General features: G+C 52.7%; 1 long non-coding RNA gene across 1 annotated transcript in view; it reads right to left on the bottom strand.

Moving 5' to 3' along the window:
* Positions 1–5153: 5153 nt before the first annotated feature.
* The window catches only part of LOC139241307 (uncharacterized), a 59731-nt gene continuing 53276 nt past the window's right edge, over positions 5154–11608 (bottom strand). The window contains exons 2-3 of the long non-coding RNA XR_011588839.1: positions 7304–7350; positions 5154–5395 (exon numbers count right to left, since the gene is read on the bottom strand). This is a non-coding gene — a long non-coding RNA (uncharacterized lncRNA). The remainder of the gene's footprint in view (positions 5396–7303; positions 7351–11608) is intronic.

The following is an 11608-nucleotide window of genomic DNA, read 5'->3' as shown; positions in this document are numbered from 1 at the left end:
CTGGGCACCGCGCCAAACAGACAAGGAGCTGCAGAACGCTCCAGCATCGCGAGTGTAGGCTCCGCCCCCCGCGGCACCACGCCAAACAGACAAGGAGCTGCAGAACGCTCCAGAATCGTGTGTGTAGGCTCCGCCCCCCGCGGCACCGCGCCAGGCAGACAAGGAGCTGCAGAACGCTCCAGAATCGCGAGTGTAGGCTCCGCCCCCCGCGGCACCGCGCCAAACAGACAAGGAGCTGCAGAACGCTCCAGAATCGCAATTTATTTTTTAGGCGCTGTTTTAGGCGCGAAAAACGGGCGCCCAGCTCGGAGGGGCACCGTTTTATATCCTGTGGAAACTTGGGCCCTTTCAGTTGAACAATAAAACTGAGATTTATTCCACAATCCGATTGTCCCATTATTCCCAGTTTGACCAAAGTCCCTGGGGATAAAGCCGCTGTTAAAGTGTTTGTGCTCCTGGGACAACACACGAACAACTTCTTCCCCACAGCTCACTGCGAGTCTTTGTACAGTGGCATTGACTGCCTCACCGGTTACCGAGCACCCCATCCCTCACCTCCAACACTCACTCCCTTCCCACCTCCAACACTCACTCCCTCCACCACCTCCACACTCACTCCCTCCCCCACCTCCAACACTCACTCCCTCCACCACCTCCACACTCACTCCCTCCCCCACCTCCAACACTCACTCCCTCCACCACCTCCACACTCACTCCCTCCACCACCTCCAACACTCACTCCCTCCCCCACCTCCAACACTCACTCCCTCCACCACCTCCAACACTCACTCCCTCCCCCACCTCCAACACTCACTCCCTCCCCCACCTCCAACACTCACTCCCTCCACCACCTCCAACACTCACTCCCTCCACCACCTCCAACACTCACTCCCTCCCCCACCTCCAACACTCACTCCCTCCACCACCTCCAACACTCACTCCCTCCCCCACCTCCAACACTCACTCCCTCCACCACCTCCAACATTCACTCCCTCCACCACCTCCAACACTCACTCCCTCCACCACCTCCAACACTCACTCCCTCCACCACCTCCAACACTCACTCCCTCCACCACCTCCCTTAAACTGGGCCCCGCCCCTTAAACTGGTTAAACTGGGCCCCGCCCCTCAACCTGGGCCCCGCCACTCAAACTGGTTAAACTGGGCCCCGCCCCTCAAACTGGGCCCCGCCCCTTAAACTGGTTAAACTAGGCCCCTCCCCTTAAACTGGTGAAACTGGGCCCCGCCCCTTAAACTGGGCCCCACCACTTAAACTGGTTAAACTGGGCCCCGCCCCTTAAACTGCGCCCAGCACCTCAACCTGTGCCCCGCCCCTCAAACTGGTTAAACTGGGCCCAGCCCCTTAAACTGGGCCCCGCCCCTTAAACTGGTTAAACTGGGCCCCGCCCCTTAAACTGGGCCCCGTCCCTTAAACTTGGCCCCACCCCTTAAACTGGTTAAACTGGGCCCCGCCCCTCAACCTGGGCCCCGCCCCTTAAACTGGTTAAACTGGGCACCGCCCCTTAAACTGGTTAAACTGGGCCCCGCCCCTCAACCTGGGCCCCGCCCCTTAAACTGGTTAAACTGGGCCCTGTCCAGGGAGTGAGTGTTGGAGGTGGTGGAGGTAGTGTGTGTTGGAGGTGGTGGAGGGAGTGAGTGTTGGAGGTGGTGGAGGTAGTGTGTGTTGGAGGTGGTGGAGGGAGTGAGTGTTGAAGGTGGTGGAGGGAGTGAGTGTTGGAGATGGTGGAGGTAGTGTGTGTTGGAGGTGGTGGACGGAGTGAGTGTTGGAGGTGGTGGAGGTAGTGTGTGTTGGAGGTGGTGGAGGGAGTGACTGTTGAAGGTGGTGGAGGGAGTGAGTGTTGGAGGTGGTGGAGGGAGTGAGTGTTGGAGGTGGTGGAGGGAGTGAGTGTTGGAGGTGGTGGAGAGAGTGAGTGTTGGAGGTGGTGGAGGGAGTGAGTGTTGGAGGTGGTGGAGGGAGTTAATGTTGGAGGTGGTGGAGGGAGTGAGTGTTGGAGGTGGTGGAGGGAGTGAGTGTTGGAGGTGGTGGAGGGAGTGAGTGTTGGAGGTGGTGGAGGTAGTGTGTGTTGGAGGTGGTGGAGGGAGTGAGTGTTGGAGGTGGGGGAGGGAGTGAGTGTTGGAGGTGGTGGATGGGGTGTGGATCACGGGCCTGCTTTGTCCTGGATGGTGTTGAGCCTCGAGTGTTGTTGGAGCTGCACCATCCAGGCAAGTGGGGAGTGTCCCATCACACTCCTGACGTGTGCCTTGTAGATGGTGGAGAGGCTTTGGGGAGTCAGGAGGTGAGACACTCACCACAGAATACCCAGCCCCAGCCTCTGACCTGCTTGTGGCCACAGTATTTTTGCTGATGATTGAGAGTAGACTGCTGGGATGATATGGTCAGATTGGATTTGTCCTGCGTTTTGTGGTCAGGACAGACCAGCGCATGTGAAATGCAAAGTCCAATCAATGACCGACTGGGGCTTCAAGCGAGCCAGCCACTCCAGACCGCCCTGGTGTCAGAGACCCCCGTGTTACAGACCCCCGCGGTCAGAGACCCCCGTGTCAGAGATCCCCGTGTCAGAGACCCCTGTGTCAGAGACCCCCGTGTCAGAGACCCCCGGTCAGAGACCCCTGTGTCAGAGACCCCCATGTCAGAGACCCCTGTGTCAGAGACCCCTGTGTCAGAGACACCCGTGCCAGAGACCCCTGTGTCAGTGTCCCTCGTGTCAGAGACCCCTGTGTCAGAGACCCCCGTGTCAGAGACCCCCGTGTCAGTGACCCCCGTGTCAGAGACCCCTGTGTCAGAGACCCCGGTGTCAGTGTCCCCCGTGTCAGAGACCCCTGTGTCAGGGACTCCCGTGTCAGAGACCCCCGTGTCAGAGACTCCCGTGTCAGAGACTCCCGTGTCAGAGACCCCCGCGGTCAGAGACCACGGTGTCAGTGTCCCCCGTGTCAGAGACCCCTGTGTCAGAGACCCCTGTGTCAGAGACCCCCGTGTCAGAGACCCCTGTGTCAGAGACCCCTGTGTCAGAGACCCCCGTGTCAGAGACCCCTGTGTCAGAGACCCCTGTGTCAGAGACCCCCGCGGTCAGAGACCCCTGTGTCAGCGACCCCCGTGTCAGAGACCCCTGTGTCAGAGACCCCCGCGGTCAGAGACCCCTGTGTCAGAGACCCCCGTGTCAGAGACCCCTGTGTCAGAGACCCCTGTGTCAGTGACCCCGTGTCAGAGACCCCCGTGTCAGAGACCCCCGCGGTCAGAGACCCCGGTGTCAGTGTCCCCCGCGGTCAGAGACCCCTGTGTCAGAGGCCCCTGTGTCAGTGACCCCTGTGTCAGCGACCTCCGTGTCAGAGACCCCTGTGTCAGAGACCCCCGCGGTCAGAGACCCCTGTGTCAGAGACCCCCGTGTCAGAGACCCCCGTGTCAGAGACCCCCGCGGTCAGAGACCCCGGTGTCAGTGTCCCCCGCGGTCAGAGACCCCTGTGTCAGAGACCCCTGTGTCAGTGACCCCTGTGTCAGAGACCCCCGTGTCAGAGACCCCCGTGTCAGAGACCCCCGTGTCAGTGACCCCTGTGTCAGTGACCCCTGTGTCAGAGACCCCCGTGTCAGAGACCCCTGTGTCAGTGACCCCCGTGTCAGAGACCCCTGTGTCAGTGACCCCTGTGTCAGTGACTCCCGTGTCAGAGACCCCTGTGTCAGAGACCCCCGTGTCAGAGACCCCTGTGTCAGAGACCCCCGTGTCAGAGATCCCTGTGTCAGAGACCCCTGTGTCAGTGACCCCTGTGTCAGAGATCCCTGTGTCAGAGATCCCTGTGTCAGAGACCCCTGTGTCCGTGACCCCTGTGTCAGAGATCCCTGTGTCAGAGATCCCTGTGTCAGAGACCCCTGTGTCCGTGATCCCTGTGTCAGAGATCCCTGTGTCAGTGACCCCTGTGTCAGAGACCCCCGCGGTCAGAGACCCCTGTGTCAGAGACCCCCGTGTCAGAGACACGGAGCGTGCTGAGGGTACTGCCCCTGAGGATATCACTCCAGCTGATGCAGCAATATCTGTCAGCAGTTTCCCACAGGCTCTGACTCGCTCAGTCAGTGCTGTAACCCCAGGTTCCCCAGACACAACCTTTCCTGCCCTTCCTTCCTCCATATAACGCAGAGACGGACTCTCGGCCCACCCCAGTGGTTACCCTCCCCAGCAAGTGATCAGGAAGGCCAATGGTATCTTGGCCTTTATTGCAAAGGGGATGGAGTATAAAAGCAGGGAAGTCTTGCTCCAGTTATACAGGGTACTGGTGAGGCCACACCTGGAGTACTGCGTGCAGTTTTGGTTTCTATATTTACGAAAGGATATACTTTGCTTTGGAGGCAGTTCAGAGAAGGTTCACTCGGTTGATTCCAGAGATGAGGGGGTTGACTTATGAGGAAAGGTTGAGTAGGTTGGGCCTCTACTCATTGGTATTCAGAAGAATGAAAGGTGATCTTATGGAAACGTATGAGATTATGAGGGGGCTCGACAAGGTGGATGCAGAGAGGATGTTTCCACTGATGGGGGAGACTAGAACTAGGGGGCATGGTCTTAGAATAAGGGGCCACCCATTTAAAACTGAGATGAGGAGGAATTTCTTCTCTCAGAGGGTTGTAAATCTGTGGAATTCTCTGCCTCAGAGAGCTGTGGAGGCTGGGTCATTGAATATATTTAAGACAGAGATAGACAGTTTCTTAACTGATAAGGGGATAAGGGGTTATGGGGAGCGGGCGGGGAAGTGGAGCTGATGGTATTAAATGGCGGAGCAGGCTCGAGGGGCCGAATGGCCGACTCCTGCTCCTATTTCTTATGTTATGTTCTTATTAACCATCGAATCCTCAAGGCTGACATAGAGGTTGCGGGATCTGGAAGTGAGTTGCACACACTCACAGCTCTCTCGGTACGTAACAGTAATCGAAACAAGAGTAACACAGGAACACAAGAATTCTGAGCAGGAGTTGGCCATTCGGCCCCTCGAGTCTGCTCCACCATTCAATAAGATCACAACTGATCTTTGGTGTCAGCTCCACGAGAACAATGGAAAATATCCAGATACGTCAATTTGAAGATTGAAGTGAAGTGAATTGGAAGAAAAGGAATGTTACCGTCACAAAGGGTGATGTTGACACATGCCCGCTGCTGCCGCAAGGTCCCGCTGCAAAGGTCTGCCGTTACCAGCTGCCCCGACTCCAACACCACACAGACTCTGTAACGCTCGTCCTTCCCCAAGTGCTGAGCCACCTCGGGGAGCGCAGCGAGGTCCTGGGGGTCTGGCTTCTGTCCGTGCTCCACACGGCCTGAGGCCTGACTCAGGACAGACCGAGGGACACAGGAAGTGCAGCCCGTCCAGTCTGACCACTCACTGAGTCCCACTGCACCTAAACAGTCAGAGCACAATGTTAACTAACCTTCCTGTCCCACCCAGCATCCCTCACTGACCCCCCACTGGGACCCATTGAGCCCTCACTGACCCCCTCTGACCCCTCACTGAGACCCACTGACCCTCTCTGACCCCTCACTGAGACCCACTGACCCCCTCTGACCCCTCACTGAGACCCACTGACCCCCTCTGACCCCCCACTGAGACCCACTGACCCCCTCTGACCCCTCACTGAGACCCACTGACCCCCCATTGACCCCCTCTGATCCCTCACTGAGACCCACTGACCCCCTCTGACCCCTCACTGAGACCCACTGACCCCCTCTGACCCCTCACTGAGACCCACTGACCCCCTCTGACCCCTCACTGAGACCCACTGACCCCCCATTGACCCCCTCTGATCCCTCACTGATCCCCCACTGAGATCCACTGACTCTCACTGACCCCTCTCAGTATCACTCACTGACGCCCCTCACTGACCCCCCTCACTGACCCCCCCACTGACCGCTCTCAGTATCACTCACTGACGCCCCTCACTGACCCCCCACCGACCCCCCACCGACCCCCCTCACTGACTCCTCTCAGTATCACTCACTGACGCCCCTCACTGACCCCCCACCGACCCCCCTCACTGACCCCTCTCAGTATCACTCACTGACCCCCCCACCGACCCCCCTCACGGACTCCCCCACTGACCCCTCTCAGTATCACTCACTGACCCCCCCACCGACCCCCCTCACGGACTCCCCCACTGACCCCTCTCAGTATCACTCACTGACACCCCTCACTGACCCCCCACCGACCCCCCTCACGGACTCCCCCACTGACCCCTCTCAGTATCACTCACTGACGCCCCTCACTGACCCCCCACCGACCCCCCTCACTGACCCCTCTCAGTATCACTCACTGACGCCCCTCACTGACTCCTCTCAGTATCACTCACTGACACCCCTCAGTGACCCCCCTCACTGACCCTCCCCCCCCCACTGACCCCCCTCACTGACCCTCACTGACCCCCCCCCACTGACCCCCCTCACTGACCCCCCCCCCACTGACCCCCCTCACTGACCCCCCCCCCACTGACCCCCCTCACTGACCCCCCCCCACTGACCCCCCTCACTGACCCCCCCCCACTGACCCTCACTGACCCTCACTGACCCTCACTGACCCCCCCCCACTGACCCCCCTCACTGACACCCCCCACTGACCCTCACCGACCCCCCTCACTGACCCCTCTCAGTATCACTCACTGACACCCCCCACTGACCCTCACTGACCCCCCTCACTGACCCCTCTCAGTATCACTCACTGACCCCCCCCACCGACCCCCCTCACGGACTCCCCCACTGACCCCTCTCAGTATCACTCACTGACACCCCTCAGTGACCCCCCTCACTGACCCTCCCCCCCCCACTGACCCCCCTCACTGACCCTCACTGACCCTCACTGACCCCCCTCACTGACCCCCCCCCACTGACCCCCCTCACTGACACCCCCCACTGACCCTCACTGACCCCCCTCACTGACCCTCACTGACCCTCACTGACCCCCCTCACTGACCCCCCCCCACTGACCCCCCTCACTGACCCCCCCCCACTGACCCCCCTCACTGACCCCTCTCAGTATCACTCACTGACCCCCCCCACCGACCCCCCTCACGGACTCCCCCACTGACCCCTCTCAGTATCACTCACTGACACCCCTCAGTGACCCCCCTCACTGACCCTCCCCCCCCCACTGACCCCCCTCACTGACCCTCACTGACCCTCACTGACCCCCCTCACTGACCCCCCCCCACTGACCCCCCTCACTGACACCCCCCACTGACCCTCACTGACCCCCCTCACTGACCCCTCTCAGTAAGAGCAGTGTTGTTGAGCCAGGATTGGAAGAATGTGATTCTTACCTCGGCAGCTGTCGTTGGTGCAGCGAAATAATCCGTCTGTGCAAACACTGTGGGGAAAGGGAGAGGAGCGTTTCAGTACGGGCCGCATCAATATACACGGACCGCGAGCATGGTCATATATACGGACCGCGAGCGTGGTCATATACACGGACCGCGAGCGTGGTCATATACACGGACCGCGAGCATGGTCATATACACGGACCATGAGCGTGGTCATATACACGGACCATGAGCGTGGTCATATACACGGACTGCGAGCATGGTCATATACACGGACCACGAGCGTGGTCATATACACGGACCGCGAGCGTGGTCATATACACGGACCGCGAGCGTGGTCATATACACGGACCATGAGCGTGGTCATATACACGGACCGCGAGCGTGTTCATCTACAACACGGATTGATTAATATCATGGGGACAGGACCGGGGAATTAGTAATGGGGAACATGGAGATGGCAGAAACTCTGAACAAATATTTTGTATCAGTCTTTACGGTAGAGAACACTAACAATATCCCAACAGGGGATAGTCAAGGGGCTATAGGGGGGAGGAACTTAACACAATCACAATCACTAAGGAGGTGTACTCAGTAAGATAATGGGACTAAAGGCAGATAAATCCCCTGGACCTGATGACTTGTATCCTAGGGTCTGAAGAGAAGTAGCGGCAGGGATTGTGGATGCATTGGTTGTAATTTACCAAAATTCCCTGGATTCTGGGGAGGTCCCAGCAGATTGAAAAACTGCAAATGTAATGCCCCTATTTAAAAAAGGAGGCAGACAAAAAGCAGGAAACTACAGACCAGTTAGTAACATCTGTGGTTGGGAAAATGTTGGAGTCCATTATTAAAGAAGCAGTAGCAGGACATTTGGAAAAAGCAAAATTTGGTCAGGCAGAGTCAGCATGGGTTTATGAAGGGAAGTCATGTTTGACAAATTTGCTGGAATTCTTTGAGGATGTAACGAACAGGGTGGATAAAGGGGAACCAGTGGATGTGGTGTATTTGGATTTCCAGAAGGCATTTGACAAGGTGCCACATAAAAGGTTACTGCACAAGATAAAAGTTCACGGGGTTGGGGTAATATATTAGCATGGATAGAGGATTGGCGAACTAACAGAAAACAGAGAGTCGGGATAAATGGTTCATTCTCGGGTTGGCAATCAGTAACTAGTGGGGTACCGCAGGGATCAGTGCTGGGACCCCAGCTATTTACAATCTATATTAACGACCTGAATGAAGGGACTGAGTGTAACATAACGAAGTTTGCTGACGATACAAGGATAGGAGGGAAAGTAATGTGTGAGGAGGACACAAAAAACCTGCAAAAGGACATGGACGGGCTAAGTGAGTGGGCAAAAATTTGGAAGATGGAGTATAATATTGGAAAGTGTGAGGTTATGCACTTTAGCAGAATAAAAATAAAGAGCAAGTAATTATTTAAATGAAGAAAGATTGCAAAGTGCTGCATTGCAGCGGGACCTGGGGTACTTGTGCATGAAACACAAAAGGTTAGTATGTACGTACAGCAAGTGATCAGGAAGGCCAATGGAATCTTAACCTTTATTGCAAAGGGAATAGAGTATAAAAGCAGGGAAGTCTTGCTACAGTTATACAGGGTATTGGTGAGGACACACCTGGAATACTGCGTGCAGTTTAGGTTTCCATATTTACAAAAGGATATACTTGCTTTGGAGGCAGTTCAAACTAGGTTCACTCGGTTGATTCTGGGGATGAGGGGGTTGATTTATGAGGAAAGGTTGAGTAGGCTGGGCCTCTACTCATTGGAATTCAGAAGAATGAGAGGTGATCTTATCGAAATGTATAAGATAATGAGGGGGCTTGACAAGGTGGATGCAGAGAGGATATTTCCACTGATGGGGGAGACTAGAACTAGGGGGCATGGTCTTAGAATAAGGGGCCGCCCATTTAAAACTGAGATGAGGAGAAATTTCTTCTCTCAGAGGGTTGTAAATCTGTGGAATTCGCTGCCTCAGAGAGCTGTGGAAGCTGGGACATTGAATACATTTAAGACAGAGATAGACAGTTTATTAACCGACAAGGGAGTAAAGCGTTATGGGGAGTGGGCGGGCAAGTGGAGCTGAGTCCATGATCAGATCAGCCATGATGGTATTAAATGGCGGAGCAGGCTCAAGGGGCCGAATGGCCGACTCCTGCTCCTATTTCTTATGTTCTTATTAATATATACACTAATTGATTAACATATACAATGACTGATGAATATTTACGCGGATGGATGAATATTTACGCGGATGGATGAATAGATACACGGATTGATGAATATTTACACGGATGGACGAATAGATACACGGATTGATGAATAGATACACGGATGGATGAATATTTACACGGATGGATGAATATTTACGCGGATGGATGAATAGATACACGGATTGATGAATATTTACACGGATGGACGAATAGATACACGGATTGATGAATAGATACACGGATGGATGAATATTTACACGGATGGATGAATAGATACACGGATTGATGAATAGATACACGGATTGATGAATATTTACACGGATGGATGAATATTTATATGGATTGATGAATAGATACACGGATGGATGAATATTTACACGGATGGATGAATATTTACACGGATGGATGAATAGATACACGGATGGATGAATATTTATATGGATTGATGAATAGATACACGGATGGATGAATATTTACACGGATTGATGAATAGATACACGGATGGATGAATAGATACACGGATGGATGAATATTTACACGGATTGATGAATAGATACACGGATGGATGAATATTTACACGGATTGATGAATAGATACACCGATTGATGAATATTTACACGGATGGATGAATAGATACACGGATGGATGAATATTTACACGGATGGATGAATAGATACACGGATTGATGAATAGATACACGGATGGATGAATAGATACACGGATGGATGAATATTTACACGGATTGATGAATAGATACACCGATTGATGAATATTTACACGGATGGATGAATAGATACACGGATGGATGAATATTTACACGGATGGATGAATAGATACACGGATGGATGAATAGATACACGGATTGATGAATAGATACACGGATGGATGAATAGATACACGGATGGATGAATAGATACACCGATTGATGAATATTTACACGGATGGATGAATATTTACACGGATGGATGAATATTTACACGGATGGATGAATAGATACACGGATTGATGAATAGATACACGGATGGATGAATAGATACACCGATTGATGAATATTTACACGGATGGATGAATATTTACACGGATGGATGAATATTTACACGGATGGATGAATAGATACACGGATGGATGAATATTTACACGGATTGATGAATAGATACACGGATGGATGAATAGATACACCGATTGATGAATATTTACACGGATGGATGAATAGATACACGGATGGATGAATATTTACACGGATTGATGAATAGATACACGGATGGATGAATAGATACACAGATTGATGAATATTTACACGGATTGATGAATAGATACACGGATGGATGAATAGATACACCGATTGATGAATATTTACACGGATGGATGAATAGATACACGGATGGATGAATATTTACACGGATTGATGAATATTTACACGGATGGATGAATAGATACACGGATGGATGAATATTTACACGGATGGATGAATAGATACACCGATTGATGAATATTTACACGGATGGATGAATATTTACACGGATGGATGAATATTTACACGGATGGATGAATATTTACACGGATGGATGAATAGATACACGGATGGATGAATATTTACACGGATTGATGAATAGATACACGGATGGATGAATAGATACACCGATTGATGAATATTTACACGGATGGATGAATAGATACACGGATGGATGAATATTTACACGGATTGATGAATAGATACACGGATGGATGAATAGATACACGGATTGATGAATAGATACACCGATTGATGAATATTTACACAGATGGATGAATAGATACACGGATGGATGAATAGATACACGGATTGATGAATAGATACACGGATTGATGAATAGATACACGGATGGATGATTATTTACGCGGATGGATGAATATTTACGCGGATGGATGAATAGATACACAGAAGGATGAATATTTACACGGATGGATGAATATTTACACGGATGGATGAATAGATACACGGACGGATGAATATTTACACGGATGGATGAATAGATACACGGACGGATGAATATTTACACGGATGGATGAATAGATACACGGATGGATGAA

Source organism: Pristiophorus japonicus, unplaced genomic scaffold, assembly GCF_044704955.1.
Source record: "Pristiophorus japonicus isolate sPriJap1 unplaced genomic scaffold, sPriJap1.hap1 HAP1_SCAFFOLD_1030, whole genome shotgun sequence".
Lineage (NCBI taxonomy): Eukaryota > Metazoa > Chordata > Chondrichthyes > Pristiophoridae > Pristiophorus > Pristiophorus japonicus.
This window is presented reverse-complemented; position numbering and strand designations above follow the sequence as displayed.